This window comes from Triticum aestivum, chromosome 4A, assembly GCF_018294505.1.
Source record: "Triticum aestivum cultivar Chinese Spring chromosome 4A, IWGSC CS RefSeq v2.1, whole genome shotgun sequence".
Lineage (NCBI taxonomy): Eukaryota > Viridiplantae > Streptophyta > Magnoliopsida > Poales > Poaceae > Triticum > Triticum aestivum.
In genome coordinates this window covers 153326505-153337571 of record NC_057803.1, presented here as the reverse complement: position 1 = coordinate 153337571, position 11067 = coordinate 153326505, and positions in this window count along the sequence as shown.

Here is an 11067-nt window from a genome sequence, read left to right as displayed (position 1 = left end):
GGATGAACAGTAGACGGTGGAGGGGGTGCCCGTGGAGGGGTGGTTGAACAGTAGCCAGTGGAGTAGCGCGCGGTGGAGGCTGGATGAACAGGAGCCCATGAAGGCTGGAGGAGGTCGACGGTAGCCCGTGGAGGCTGGAGGAGGTCGACGGTGGAGATGCACGGTATCTCGTGGAGTCCCGTTTTGCAGTACGCCACACCCCTCCCGATGAACAGGACCCCCGTTTCGACTGTAGCGCTCCAACACAAGTCCGTTTCGTCCGTTTTGCGGTACGCCACACCCCTCCCGATCAACAGGACCCCCGTTTTGACCATAGGAGGTCCATTTCCTCTGTTTTGCAGTACACCAGACCCCTCCCGATCAACAAGACCCCGTTCCAAACGTAGGAGGTCCATTTCCTCCGTTGTGCGGTACGCAAGGCCTCATTTCCATCGCATGTTCCGTCCAACCCCCCCTCCCGATGAGCACAACCACGCATTTCATTCTGACCCAGCCGGTTGGCTCCCACGCGTTCTATTGCCTCCCGATGAACACGAGCATTCCGTTGCCTCCCCATGAACACGACGCATTCCGTTGCCTCCCCATGAACACGAAGACGATGTTGTTTCTCCGTTCCGACCCAGCCATGTACACGAGCCCTGGTCGTACGTATGCGCGAGTAGGCGTTCGAGACCCCGCCCGTATGTACACATACGTGGCCGTATTTTCTTTCTTGCACCCTAGCCGCTGTACGTACGTGTACATGCTACGTGCGCGCCTCTACTACAACACGCACGCGCCTCTACTACGACACATGCACGCCTCTACATCCACCAGTATATATGTACGTACACGTTCACGACCAGAATGACAATGCTACGTACGCTTCGACCAGGTGGGTCCTGACTGTCAGGCACTTCCTTGCATGTGAAGATGTAGCTGGTGGGTCCTAGCAGTCAGGGGGGTAATGTTTTTTTCACGAAATACAGTGGCCCGTCTGGTGGGTCCCCGCTGTCAGGTGGAGGAATAATTATTTTGCACGTAATAAGGAGGCACTTCCTTGTTGCGGCCGTGGACCCAGCTGTCAGCCTCTCCACGTACAGTCCACGTCAAGCCGTTCCTTGACCACGTTGACCACGCCGCGCCGAGAGCACCAGGGCGGTGGACGACGGTGGGGCCTAGGAAGGGGATGACGCGGAGCCGGGGAAGACGCGGCAGTGGATGCCCACGCGTAGATGAGTACGAAGGTTCACTGGTTCGCTGCGGTGTGAGGCTGTCGTCGCCGTAGAATAACTGGGGGTGTGGGTGAGTAGAGGGATGGCCTGGCCAGCGGTGGGAGTAGTAGGGGGCAGTGAGGCCTCCATCGCATCGCAGTCGGCCACGGGAGGCAGGAGCACGAGGCACGACCGGCGCTGGTTTGTGTGGCTGGAGCAAGAAGACCAGAGGTTGAAGAAGCACTACGGCCGTTGGATGGACATCGTACGGTCACTGGAGCGAGAATCGTGCATATTGACTAAGTTGAAAAAGCCCTTCGTCCCCGTCAACTTAGTAGGCCCACAAGTCAGCCTGCCACTATACTGGGTCCCAGCTAAAAGGGGGAGCATTCATTTTTTTGTGCGTAATAAGGAGGCACTTCCTTGTGTGCGAAGGTATAGCTGGTGGGTCCGAGTTGTCAGTGGCGGTAACATTTTTTTCGTGAAATACAGAGGCCCTTTCGGTGGGTCCCTAATGTCAGGTGGAGGAATCGTTATTTTGCGCGTAATAAGGAGGCATTTCCTTGCGTGCGGCCGTGGACCCAGCTGTCGGCCTCTCCACGTACAGTCCACTTCAGATGCATGTCGGTCATTGACCAGGCCGCGCCGAGAGCACCAGGGCGGTGGACGATGGCGAGACCTAGGAAGAGAACGACACAGAGGCAGGGAAGACTCGGCAGTTGTTTGCCACACGGAGGGGAGTATGACTGTACGAGGGTTTATTGGTTCGTCTGCCATCACCGGAGAATAACAGCAGAGGGATGAGAATAACAGCAGAGGGATGGGAGTAGAGGGATGGCTAGGCCAGCGATGGGAGTAGGGTGGGGCGGTGAGGCCTGCGCGGCAGCAGAGCCGGCCGCGGGGAGGAGGGAGCAGGCAGTCCCGCCGGCGCTTGTTTGAGCGGCTAGAGCAGGAAGAGCAGAGATTGAAGAAGCACGACGGCCGTTGGATGGACATCCAACAGTCACTGCTTGTGCGTCAACCTTTTTTTAAGAAAGCCTCAAATCTGTGGAAGACAGCATATAGCCCATCTGCCATTATTTCTAATAATTTACAGCCCATTTGCTAATTATTAAGGTTTTTTTGGAGCCCATATTCTTTTTGTTAGCATTACAACCCATATTGTGGCCACGGCTAAAAAATTATATGAAATTTTGCATATTTCGGTGCGGTCCGAACTGTTTTTAATCCTGAAATTTCGACTCACATTCAAACTGATTTTAAAAATAAATGTATATCAATATAAAATCCAACAAATTCTCCACGCATAAAAATTAATGTAATTTAAAATCTTGAAATGAAAAAAGGATATTTGAAACTAATTGCCGATTTGATATGTTTTAAAAATGTACATCCCATTTCTCATTACTGATGGGCCATTTTCTCGGCCAGCCGAATGAAAGCTCTCCTCGTCTTGAAAGATTTGCAGCCCAACAGGCCTGACAAAGCGACTTACTTGGCAAATCACAAAAAAACTGGGTTGTGGCCGTGGACCCAGTTGTCAGCCTCTCCACATACAGTACTCTTCCGATGGAATGTTGTTGACCACGCCGCGCCTAGAGCACCAAGGCGGTGGACGACGGCGAGGCCTATGAAGGGGACGACGCGGAGCCGGGGAAGACGCGGTGGATGCCCACGTGGAGAGGAGTACGAGGGTTCATTGGTTCAGCTGCGGTGTGAGGCTGCCGTCGCCGCAGGGCCTGGCTAGCGGTGGGAGTAGTAGGGGTGATGAGGCCTCAACGGCAGCACAGCCGGCCACTGGAGGCAGGAGCAGGCGGTCTCCTCGGCGCTGGTTTGGCGGCTAGTGCAAGAAGAGCAGCGATTGAAGAAGCAATAGGACCGTTCGATTCAAATCCAACGGTTACTGCTGCTAGAATCGTTTGTTGACTAAGTTGACAAGCCCTACGTACGCGTCAACTTAGTAGGCCCACAGGTCAGCCTCCCAACCGGTGCGCCCCAGATGTCAGTGGGAGGAATTATTTTTTCGCGTAATAAGGAGGCAGTTGATTGCCTGCGGCCAGGCCGGCAGAGGGAGTAGGGTGGGCCAGGGAAGCCTGCACGGCATCACAACGGGCCACAAGAGGAGGGAGCAGGCAGTCCCACCGGCGCTAGTTTAGGCGGCTGGAGCAAGAAGATCAGAGATTGAAGAAGCTCGTCGGTCGTTGGATGGACATCCAACAGTCACTGCTGCTAGAAACGTGTGTTCACTAACAAAGCCTTGCGTAAACAAGTCAGCCTCGAAATCTGTGGCGTGTACAACCCATTTGCTATTATTTTTATAATTTTTACTCATTTTCTAATTCATATGGAATTTATTGTAGCCTGTTTTCCATTTTTAGAATTGCTGGCCATTTTCTGGTCAGTACCAGGGTCAAAAAATTAACTAAATATGTGGGAAATATTGAAAATTCACAAATTTTTGCTGGGGAACGAAATATTCTTAATACAAAAATTAATAGCCATACTAAAACAAATTTAAAAATAAATTAGTACTATGTCATGTTAAATCCAATGGAATACGTATAAGATATCAGTGAAGAAGAAAAACAAAAAAAGAAACTTACATCCCATTTGCTATAATTTTTTTGGATTTTTCAACCCCTTTTGATATTACTTTTAACAAACATTGACCATACTCTTAAGCCAGGCCGAAATGCATCCCTCCTTGTCTTGAAAGATTTGCAACCCAGTAATTCGGAGAAAACAAATAGGCCTAGCTTGGGTATTCTTCAAAAAGAAATACTAGGCTACCTATTTTCCCAAAGAACTGGTGCATGAGCATTTAGCTTTATTTATTTATTTACTTATTTATGTTTAGGGGACCATAAGCATGTACCTAGGCCGGATTCATGTGAGAGCCTCCCTTCCATTTAATTATGGGCTTCTCTATTGGGCCTTCATCAGTGGGCTGCATGTTATCAACAAGTGGAAAATGTGTTCCGTATGAAAAATAGTATGCGCTACGTACGGTACGGGGCACTAAAGGATCGAACCGTGCAACGACTTCCAAAACATTGTGTTTGTCGTTCTAACAACATATTTATTCAACCAACAGACGAAATAAACTACTGATTGTACATTGAAAACAGCAGCAGCAGCAACCAGGGCTGGGGGTGCAACAGAAGTAGTAAGCAGGCCAGAAGAGTGAAGACGCAGCTCTCTCTTCCAAACCAAACATCGGCCTTCATTACAAAAGGGCTACCAAAAAAGAACAAGTGTATGCATCAAACTAAATAAAGATCCTACTACACCAAGTGTACGCATCTAACTAACTGGCTCAGTTAGACATTACTATTTATTAAGCTGTGGAGATTGGCTGACGGCTTGAACCAGATGGGTGCCTGACGGGGGAAACACCAGCCAGTAGGTCGAAGTCTGATACTTGCGACCCTCTCTCCTACTTTGGGCTGCAGAGCGTGGCGGCACATATCAGGATATCGTGCATGCAGAGACGCATGGTACGCTGTGTACACACAGTTTTGCCTGATGAACGAAACCGCGCTGCCATCATGATCCTTGCCGTCGGTTATCTCCTGGTTAATCGGATAATTCAGTCCGACAAACAGAGGGTGTGTACCAAGGCTACTTACCAGCCTCCAGTCAAAAATTCCTGAAGGCCCAGAGAAGCTGGGATCCTGCTCAAAGACTTTGCAGTGACTGTGATTGCATTCCGTGAAACAACATGTCCGGTACGTGAGAATGATCATCAATCTTTCGCCATCGTCTGATCGAGCCAGGAACCACCTGCAACTGCCATGCTGCTTTTCTTTGAAAGGTTCTGGGATTAGGAAGGGTAGGGACACCAGGCGGCCTACAACATCATATCAAGTTGGAGTCAAATAAAAAAGGGCTCTTGATTTAGTCAATCTTAAGAACAGCATGTTATGAGCATGAATATTTTTTCAGCAAATGTTGACAGTAATATAAGCAAGCCATCATGATATCATAGGAAAGTAACATACTGTTATAACAGCCGTTTGTAGCGATGACTGGAGTAGGCCAGCAATACGTCCAGCCATAGAAGGAGTCGACAGCGTAAATGAAGCCCTTGTGTTCAATGGCATCAAAGAACCATGGAGGATGTATGATCCTGCGATGGACGTGCAGATTTATCCACTTACCGCAGTGACCTGTCAGATAGGCAAGACCGCAGTTGAAGAACGCAATTAGCCTGAAGTCTTTATAATTCGCAGATCTTGTGGGCACTTGGCAGATTACAACCTTGACCAAGTCAAACTTGGTATCATGTTGGCTACTGTAAGATTCCGAGTATTCTGGGCCGCGGTGCCAAAGTACTGCAGTGTTATGGAAGGAAGGGGGATCAATCGCCGGGTGTAGACCTCCACGAGCATCCAGCTGCCGCGACCGTCGACAAGCACCATCCAAGATGTGTTCATGCCGACCAGTACATACCGTTAATGTAGTTGAGGCTGACAGGGATCGGATCGCAGTCAAGGGGGTTGATGCTCGCCACCCTACGATCGTTATGCTGCGTGACACGCCGTTCTGAAGATCAGGCGGCATCACCAAGCAAGGAGCTGGCCTAAAAAGCTCCTGCTTGAGGGCTTTGAGTAAATGGTACAACCCCGACGAGCACGCGGTGAGCGGCTTGGTACTAAGATTGTCCACACATGAAACAATGAGCTTGATTACCTCTGTTTGGAGCGAATTCCAGCCACTCTTTCGGCGGACGCTGCTCGGTTCTGCCATTTTTAGTGCTTGGGTTTCGGACGAGGAGGGGGGAGGCGCCTTAGCGGGGATGGAAGATTGGACGAGATTACATGCGGACAAAGATGGAGAAGCGAATATGTGCTGTGGGAAGTGGACAGGTGATGATGACTACAGCACGCCGCTTGACTTACAAGACACATACCAACAGCATAGGGTCATGTCGATGCCAGACAACTTGCTTGAGTGATCACAGTACTGGTACTCCCTACAGTGCTATGCCCTAACTTGCTTGAGTAGAGTAGTAGAGTAGGACTCTACTCTACTACTAGCACCGGAGGAGTAGTATATTCTAATCTAAAATAGTTAAAAACTTCAATGCCCAAGCATGGAACGACTACGAACCATGCTCAAAGACCGTGTCTACGTGGTGTTTGGACATGGGCGACAACCTCAACGCCAACAGTGCTGCTCCCGTTGCACCGTATGTGTTTCTGTCCTTCCTATTCGAAATTGTGGTAGAATTCATGTTTCTACTCTGTATCCTACTACTATGCTAGTCCACATGATTAGTTTCATCTCTGTTATAGCCGTCATGATTTATTTTGTGCTTATTCAGATTAAATTTCGTAGTAACTTGCTCATATATTCAACTGGCGCAACGTCCCCTACAGCCACTCCCGTTTCATGGACGGCCTGGTCGATGCCTCCAAGGAGCCCTTCGTCCACTGCTATGAGTGCCCGATGCCGTTTTGTGGCTTGCCGGCGGACATGGTGCATCACCTCACGGATGCGTGCAGCGGTCACCGCTGGCCCTTGGCGGAGAACATCAAGTACGAGACGTGCTACCCATTCACCATGCCGGAGTCGCTGAAGGATCACCGCCGCCTGCTAGTCTCAGAGGAGGACGACAGCGTCTTCCTCTTGATCGTGGGCACCGGCGAGGCCCGCGCAGGCCGCCGCCGCGTCTCTGTAATGTGCGTCAGGGGCGACGCCGCTGACGCTGACACTGACACGAGGCCGATGTACGGGTGCTCATGGCATGGCAGTAAAGCCGTCATATCACAAAACCCAACCACTCCCAGTAATAAGTGGCCTGGTAAAATAAACGGACAAGCAACCATCACATCCCTCCATCTTTTTTGCATTTCATATCTCTGCATTTACTTTCTCCGGTTCATCTTGCACACTTGATCCCTAGCTACTACTCCTAGGGCCAGTTCTTTTGGCGGCTTCCCCAGCTTTTCCCACAAGACTAGTCACAGTGGAGAGTACTACTCATTTATTTGGGCTTCTAAACTACTACTCCGTCCTGGTTTATTCCTCACCATTGTAATTTGTGCTAAATTTTGACCAAAGATTTAACTGGTTTATTCCTCACCATTGTAATCCCTCAGTCTAGGTGTGTAAGTCATCTTACGAAAACCAAATAATCCCAAAACACTTACGCGCGGTGCATTAACTTGTACCTCGTTTCTTGTTTTCTTGACATATCAACCAATAAGAGATAAAGAGTGTGCATGCTTTTAATGACTTGAGATATCAAACATGACATGCGGTGGTTAGTTCACTGCATGCAATACTATTAATTAGCAAATAAACATTAACGTTTCTCGTTTTCTCCTCCTCCTTGGTCACGGTGCACATCCTAAGATGACTTACTCACCTAGACGGGTGGAGTAGTGCGTGTGACATGCACTAACATTTCATTAGTTAAATTTATGATCAAAATTTGACACAGATTACAATGGGGACCAATAAACCAGGACGGAGGTAGTAGTTATGGGATTACTAATCTAGAAGCCTAAAAGAACTGGCCCCTGGTACTCCTACTAGTAGTAGTACTCAAGTTGGAATTCCAATTGCACGGCACAACTTGTTAGGCAAAATATTCGATACAGGGTGTAGGAAGCGGTTTGGGAATTTGCATGCCTTTCCAACCAGTGAGATACTCCGTACAAAGTATGACAGAGAAATAACCACAGAGAAGGAAGCTAAAAGTAAACAATCAAACGAGCATTTTTGCATTTGTTTTGCATTGAATCGTTTCACAAGCTTGACTAGTGTTGTTTTTCTACTTTTACAAAAACCGCATTGTAATGTTAAAACGTGCATTTGCACGTACTCCCTCCGTCCGGGTTTATTAGGCCTAAAGACAACTTCTCTTAGACCAAGACACATAGTAATTTGCTCACATTAATTCTTCCATTCCACTCCCAATGCACTCTCTCACATGCATGCAGCCAATGAAAAAGCACACATGAAGTGTATTAACTTTTCAGCCATGGCACCAACAACAATAGCTTTCAATACAACCAATGAAATGGTTGCATGCATGCACCTTTCCAATGCGGGGCCTTATAAAAGGGGACATGCTTGTGATGCTGAGAGGCTGTAGTACTCCCTCTGTCTAGGTGTATAAGTCTTCCCTCCTTGGTCACGGTGCACAACCAAAGATGACTTATTGACCTGGACGGAGGGAGTAGCACAGTCTGCAAGCATATATCAAGAGAGACGTTTAGTGCGATAGTATATAGTAAAGTTTGTGCTATATGCACGTACTTGCAAAATGCGTACGAATACACAAGGTTTCCAAACTTTCCCTTTTACAAACTTAATTAAGGACACTAAAAATTCCTGAACGTTCGGGATTTATCATTTGCGTCCCAAAACTAATGAGATCGCCTTACGAAACAAAATTTATACTCCTCCTAAAAGCCACGGCGCTCGCAGGAGCGCTTGCGGCATGCCATGAGTGCCCTGGTGCGCGGCCGTTTCCCAGCGCGCCGACACAATGCCTCTTCCTCATCCTCGCAACTTGCGAGGTGCTGATTGGCAGCTTGCCAGCGGGCGAGAGCTATCTCACCGGTGTGGTCATCCGGCGCCAACAAGTACTCCTGCTCGCTGGAAGCGTGCACCCAGTCCACGTACCGCCAAGCGTAGATGAGGTGCTTGGGACCGACTGCAATCAGGGCGTCGGCACGGGTGTCCTCCGCCACCCTCACGGCCCTCGCACGAGCCTTCTGCCAAAGAGCCAATTGCTTGACTCTGTCGGACGCGACATAGGCCTCCCAGGCAGCTTGTTCCGCATTGCACTTCTCTTCCTCGGCCTTCTTCTCCGCCTCTATTTTGGCGCGCTCTGCTAGAGGCAAAGCCTCCCACAAGGCGACATCCATTTCTTTCCAAAGCTCCTAAAGGCTGGGGGGCTCAGCGGGCGGCGCGGTGTTCTCCTCGTAGCGGGGAGCCGACGTGTCCTCCGGTGCGCGTGCTAGCAAGATTGGGAACGCCAACGCGTCCACCTTGACGCGTCGCGGCGAGGAGCGGAACGCCGACGCATCCTCCTCGACTAGTGGCGGCGAGGAACGGAATGGCGATGCGTCGCGTCGCGGCGAGGAGCGGAACACCAACACGTCCTCCTCGACTAGTGGCGGCGAGGAATGGAACGGCGACACATCGCGTAGTGGCGAGGAGCGGAACTCCAACGCGTCCTCCTCGACTAGTGGCGGTGAGGAACGGAACGGCGACGCGTGACCGTTCGCGCGGTGCAGTGAGGGGCTCCTAGGGCTTGGGAGGGGCGATGCCATGGTGGTCGGCGTGAGAGGAAGGGGGGAGATAGCGATGAACGTGAACATGGGGGGAGGAGATAGCGATGTCGTGGGAGGCGTAGTACTTATAGCGAGCAATGGCACACCTACGTAAGATATGGACTGAGCTGCACTGACTGAACTGCAGGTCCAGTTGCGTCACTGACATGTGGGCCAGACCCCTGTTGTGCCCATATGTCAGTGACCCAATGCACCTGCAGTTAAGTAACAACTACATGGGCATATTTGTTGGAGTAAATTACGGGGGAGTGAAGGGGTGGAAATATTGCTGGTCACAACAGATTGGACGAGCGTGGGGGAGGAGAGTCATGCATGCATATTTTTTCACACGGGCTTCCTGCAGGTATGGGGAACGGTGCATAATAAGTCATCTTGCATGCCGGGCTAGGTATAGTCTCAAGTCATTAAAAACATACACGCCCCACACATGTTCATATTTCAAGGTGCACTAAATTATTTAATGCGATGATTAAGGCTGACCATAATGGTGGTATCTTAGCTGGTATCATGCACACGGGAATAGCAAACATGTTGATGTGGTAAAGAGTTAAAGAAGAGAGGGGGGGTTAGATCTAAACCATAGTATTTGCCCTAGAACTACCAGGTTCAACATCTCGCAACATAAACCCATACAACCTCCATCGCAAAAAAAACATACAACCATACGCCAAGGAGGTACTTAGTACTATGAATTCCATTTTCGCTCCATACCAATCGCTATAAAAACTACTTACTACTTATAACGCGCCATTGAAAATTGGAACTCTTAACCCCGCTAAAAATGATATTTTAAACGTGGCTACTCGATCTGTGGCAACTGGTGAGCCACCGCGCTCCAAGTCGTTCACCTATGGTCCCGACCATCAACTCCTACGGATCAAATTATCACGCGAGCTGACTATTCCTATAAAGGTGCTCCACCACGTACCCGGTAGCCGCGAATGCAGAAATCATGCACCTAGGGTTTTAGGGTTTATTTGTTAACGTCGCCTTTACGTAACACTCATGTGTGCGAGACAGCGAGAGGCCGACTGCGTGCGTGCGCCTCTTCTCTTCGTATATGTACTCCACCGTTTGTCTGGTGTCCAAAAAATTATAATAACTACTAGCAATGTGCCAATGCATTGCCACACGATCAAAGTAGATTAATACATATTCACCGATTTGATAGAAAAAAAGTCTAGTTTTGAAATACGTATATCACTGAGAATATGTTATGTTTCACTCAAAATATATTCCTTTGGCGGTTTTGATGAGATAAGGGAGGAATGTTGTTGGTTTCAATATTCGAGAAGTGGTATATGTCTAATTTCTACTCTTACTAGCAAGATGCCCGTGCGTTGCACGGAACATCAAGATCTTGTGGGAGAAAAGGATGAACGAGGGAAGGCCTTATCTGCAAATGTGGTGAAGAGTGCGAGTAAATTGCCATATTTTCCTTCCTATCCGTCAGATATGAATTGGACGACCTACATTGCAGGATGGCAGACCCACCATCATCACCAACTCTATTTTTTATCCCTACTCTTATAAAAAGCATTGTCGGTGATGATCGTGTGCCT